Source organism: Neomonachus schauinslandi, chromosome 3 (genome assembly GCF_002201575.2).
Source record: "Neomonachus schauinslandi chromosome 3, ASM220157v2, whole genome shotgun sequence".
In the NCBI taxonomy this organism is placed as follows: Eukaryota; Metazoa; Chordata; class Mammalia; order Carnivora; family Phocidae; genus Neomonachus; species Neomonachus schauinslandi.
In genome coordinates this window covers 185,576,084-185,581,774 of record NC_058405.1, presented here as the reverse complement: position 1 = coordinate 185,581,774, position 5,691 = coordinate 185,576,084, and positions in this window count along the sequence as shown.

Genomic DNA, 5,691 nt, shown 5'->3' with positions numbered 1-5,691 from the left:
GAGATATTTGCACCCTCATGTTGATAGCAGCATTGTTCACAGTAGCCAAAAGGGCCAAGCAACTGAAGTGTCTGTCCATCACCAGGTGAATCTATAAACAAGATGCCGTCCATCCACGTAATGGAATATTATTCAGCCTTAAAAAGGGAGAGCATCCTGTCACACGGTACACCACGGATGAACCCTGAGGACATGATGCTAAGTGGCAGAAGCACAAACGCTGGGTGACTTTACTTAGACTAGGCATCTGAAGTTGTCAAATGCACAGAACTGGTTGCCAGGGGCCAGGAAGAGGGGGCCCTGGGTGGGGGTTGTTTGGTGAAACAGAGTTTCAGTTTGAAGATGGAAACGTTCTGGAGAGCTGCTGTGCAATGGTGTGAATACACTTACCTCTACGGAACCAGACAAATGGTTATGATGGTAACTTTTATGTGGTGCTTTTCACCACGATTTTTAAAATATTCAAAGAAGAAAAACCTTCCTCCCGGCTCCGCCCACCCCAGCGGACCATGTAGCTCCATTCTGCGCTCTGGCCTCCTCACCACCTGAGCCGTGTATTTGGTCCCCAAAACCAGGGCGACTGTCCTGGCCACCAGTGTCTCCCTGCCCAGCCCCCCTCTGCTCAAGCAGCTCGCCAAGCACACTGACCTGGCTGTCCTCTAAATCTGGGGAGAGGTATCGCCTTGGGAGGCATCCTTCCTGGCCCCTGAATTGTCCCCCATAGCTCCTTCTGTCCCCTGTATTGTCTTGCTGTGTTAGGGAAATTCTTGGCTAAAGGTCAGGGGAGACTAACTTCTGGGCACGTCCTTAATTAATTAATTGGTTTTATCAGGCTGTAGGTGAAAGGTTTGTTACTCCAAGATTAGTCTTCTTTCCAGTAAATTCCCCGTACCCTTTCTCAATTGGATTATTATTTTTTTTTTAGAGAGGGAGGGAGAGAGAGCAAGCAAGAGAGCTTCTTGTGCAAGTGGAGGGGGAGGGGCAGAGGGAGAGAGAGAATCTTAAGCAGGCTCCACCCCCAGTGCAGAGTCCAGCGGAGGGCTCCATCTCAGACCCTGAGATCATGACTTGAGCCAAAACTAAGAGTCAGACGCTTAACCGGCTAAGCCACCCGGGCGCTCCCCACCATACCTTTTTTCAATTGGAATTTTTGACATAACTTATAGACTCACATGCAGTTGAAGAAATAATACAGAGATCCCCTGTATGCTGCCCAATTTCCCCCAATGCTGCAATCCACAGATTTTCAGATTTCGATTCGGATTACTCCCCGCCTTCACATGTACTTCATTTGCGTGGGTGTGTAAGTTCTACACTATCTTGTCACGTGTGTGGGTTCATAAACACCACTGTGGTTGAGATACGGAACAGCTCCAACCCCACGGATAGGAACAGATGGCTTTATAACCGCCTCACCTCCCCCCACCCCTGCTCAGTCCCTAGCCCCTCTCCTGCATTTCTAAAATGTTGTCATTTCAAATAAGTTACATAAATGGAATCCTGCAATCTTTTGGGGTTGGTTTTTTTTCATCCAAACATGGATCATCCAAACGTGGATCAATCATTGATTGATTGTGGTGAAAAGCACCACATTCATCCAAACATGGATCAATCGTTGACTCCTTTGTATTACTGAGTGTCTTTCTGTGGGATGGTAGACCACAGTGTTTGACTAGTCCCATGTCCAAGTGCAGACATCTAGGTTGATTCCAGTTGGGGCGATTATGAATAAGGCTGCCGTGAATATTCATTCAGGTTTTTTGCGGGGGGTGGGGAACATGCATTTTCATTTCTCTGTAATAAATGCCAGGAGTGCAGCTGCTAGTGCTTCTTATGGTGACATGTAGTCATCAGTTGTGATCGGCCTTGGTTTCTTGTGAATTTTGTCGTGTGCCTGAGCGGGACTGGAGATCGAACATACATGACTTGTCACTGGCGGTAAACAAAGTCTGTTTGTCCACATTCGCAGCCTGCAGCCCTGACGCGGCTGCATGGGGCCACGGGGGCACTGTGCCCTGAGTCAGGCAGGCACCTTTGGGCCTGAGTCACCTGTGATGTATCTGGTTATAGTCCTTCCTCTGGGGCCCAGGATTCCAAGGCAGTGGGCAGCAAGCTCTTCCTGGTGTGGAGTAAGAGGTCATGCCTCTGGGGTTACTGTAGCCCAGGCCAGGGGCTGCCTGGCTCTGTGCAGCCTGCAGTCTGCTTGTCCTGGTCTGCCTGCTCCCTGGGAAGGAAGGGCTTGTCCTGTAGGGCCCCATCTGGAGCCCCAGCACCCTCCACCGTTGTCCTTGTTTACCCCCGAAGGCTGTCCACGCCGGGTCCCAGCCCCCAGCACAGGGTGCGTGTCGGCTCGGCCAGGGGCAGGGTGATGCGGAGCCCACCCCTGTAGCAGCTGCCACCCACCGACCCACGGAGGGATGGCCCCTTGCGCCTCCTGTCCTCCTGATCTCACGATGACACTCCCCGCCCCACCTTGGGAAACGTAGTGACAGCCCTGCTGGGGGGGGCAGGGGGAGGATGGCAGGAGCTGGGAACAACCCTGAGATCAGACGTGAGCCCAAAACAAGAGTCGGATGCTCAACCAATTACACCCCCCGGCACCCCCCTCCCTGCACTTCTGATGATATGTGTCCCCTCTCCAGCCAGGCAGTTCTGGGGCCAGGACAGGAGGCCCCCCACCTGCCTCTCCTCCTGGCCCAAGCAGGGGGCCATCAAGAAGGTCCCGGGGACTGCGCTCCTCAGCTCCTCATGGAAGTTAGCTGCATCATGGCCTGGGGACCGGATGGAGCCCTCAGCGGAGAGCAACAGGCAAGGCCAGGGTCACGGGCTCAATGACAGAGATCTTAGAGGTCACCGGAAAAGCACTGGCTGCAGGGGAGGGAGGAGCCCCTTGCCTCTATTTGCAGCTATGGTTTGGGCGTGTCCGTGTCCGTGGTCCCAGACGCAGTCCCAGAGACTGAGGCTCTGCCCTTCCCCCGGAGCCCATGGGCACTGACTGGAGAACAGCCCCAGGGAGGGTGGGGGGGGGGGTCCTTTGGAAGGAACCAGACACAGCACAGACCTCGGGGGCATCCACGGGGCCATGGAGGGGAAAAGTTTGCCGAGATACATTCTGGGGCCCAGCAGAGGTGAGTGCATCTAAGGCCAGAGCTCAAGTGCGTACTGGAGTACACCCGGGAACCCCAGGGGTTACACTGTACCAAGTCACTTGGGAATTCCCTCACGCTGGGAATTTGGACCTGCACAAGGGTCAGCACCAGCTCTGTGGGGTCAGAGAGAGGTTGTAAAGCCCAAAGGAAGACCCCAGAAGGCAATCTAATAGCGGAAGCCCATTACACCAGCCTTGGAAATTGAGGTTTGGGAGGAGGTATGGAGGCCTCCGATGCTCACAGGGCCCTTGCAGCTGCCCTCACCGAGCTGACCCTCAGCGAGGGTCCTGGAGGCAAAAACCAGAAGCTGGGCAGCTACTAGTTGGTTAGAGGAGACGATTTGATTCAGTGAAAATCTCTTGAGCACCGACCATATGTAAATCATCCTGGAGGCCTAGCAGTCAAATCAGACCCAACGGGCGAGGGGCTTCCTGTCTAGAAACGGGGGTGGGGTACGTAAACCGAATTATGTTCCTGGACACTGTCCCAGGGGAAGAATTGAGGTGACCAGAGTCAGACCCCCTTGGAGAGGGGCAGGAAATAATGCCGGGGTGGGCAGGACAGAAGCCTGGATGTAAGGCCCACCGACAGCTCGCAAAACTGGGGCCGGGCTGTGCTTCGGGGGGCTGGAGGGGGGCACGAAGGGGAGGTGCTGGTGGAGGGGGTGGTGTTGGGGGAGCGGGGAGCACAGGCAGGGGCAGGTGAGGAGTCACTGACAGAGGAAAGATGGCGAACACGGTGGAGGAGGGGCTCCGGGACATTGTGTGACTTTTTTTTTTTTTTTTTAAAGATTTTATTTATTTGAGAGAGAGAGAATGAGAGACAGCACGAGAGGGAAGAGGGCAGAGGGGGAAGCAGACTCCCTGCCGAGCAGGGAGCCCGATGCGGGACTCGATCCCGGGACTCCAGGATCATGACCTGAGCTGAAGGCAGTCGTTTAACCAACTGAGCCACCCAGGCGCCCACATTGTGTGACTTTCTGTACTTTGGCCCGAGGGATCCGCCCTCTCCTTGGTGCCCGCCCTCCCTGCTGGCTCCCTCCCTGCAATGACCCTCATAACAGCCACACCCCAAATCCCTCTTCTGTGGCTGCCACTTGTCTGCCAGCCACTCTCCAGTCTGCCTCCCCTGGCCCTGGCTTCTCCTCCTACTGGACAGTTTCTTCACGGAGGATGATAACAAAAAGGTGTTCAACGGATGCAGAATTAACCACATGACAGACCCCCAGGTTGGCAAAGACCAAAAAGCCCACCCATAGCATGTTGGGGCCTGGGCTCAGTCTCCACCACTTATAATGGGTGTCCTTCGGTACTTAACCTCTCCCAAGCCTTGATTTCCTCATCTGTGAAATGGGAAGAAGGACAGTACCGATGTCACAGGGCTGTGAGCGCAGGGCCGTGGGACAGACGCAGTTCTGGAGGGGGAGGGGGAAAGGCGAAACCCTAACTTCTGAAAAAAGGCAGGTCTTGAACATAATTAAAGCTAGCTGAAAAAAATAATAATAAAAAAATAAAAGCTGAGTGTTTGAAAGCCAATCGGCCAAGTGTTAGACAAAGTGGTTTATTCCTAGAAAGCAAGTATTTGTAATTAAGGTCTGTGTGGGCAAGGCTCCTCCTGGGCCATTCCACCCACCCGTGTGGGAGGGACATCCAGGCACTGCCCTTCCACGGGGGAACTTGGGTCACATATCTCCGGGGAGTGCAGAAGAGGGGACCGTCCACCAGCAGGGCTGGAAACACCACCATCCCCCCTTCCTCATACAGTTCCCGGGGGCTCAGCCTGCCCCAGGCTGGGGGTGCAACGGCAGCCGTGGCTCAAGGTCGTTCTCCTTAGGGTGATGCAGCATGACACCTCCACGGCCGACGGGGCGTTTGGCCGTGGATGTAGAAGGCGAGGGAACGAAAGCTTGCTCCTGGAACTGCATTCAGTACCTTAACTCTGATCTTTCTATCCCAAGAACCAGGAGGGCAGTCTTATTCCAACAGCAGCTTGGTTTGAAAATCTACGACGGTGAAATCTCCTCAAGGAGACATTCTGCTTCACGTCTGTCTTGCGCTTCCCCATCTGTTGCTTCTTCGGTATTTGGCTCAACGCTTTCCAGAACTGAGCAATGAACAATTTATGAACATTAAAGAACACAACACAATTCACGAAAGTGTTTGAGTAAAACAACTTTAAGTAAAATAAATTATTAAAATGGGACTCCACCCCCCCAAATTGCTTTCTATATATTAAAAAAAAGACAAAACACCAAACCATAAAGACTCATAAAAAGAGAAGGTTCAAAGAGATGATCTTGCAGAAGGCTTTAAGTATGTAACCTGACTCAGTTATGTGCAAATTCAAACTCATCATTCCAAGTACTTCATGTACCCTCCCCCCATCTCCAGAATCTTCTTTACTGTTGTGGAAGGCATCTTTCTCCTTCCATTCACCAGGACTCACGTCTTTCATCTACTTTATTTTTTTTCTTTCATCTACTTTAATACTCCTCTCACCTTCAACTGACCCTGAAATCTGTGATTGGGCCCATGAACTGGGC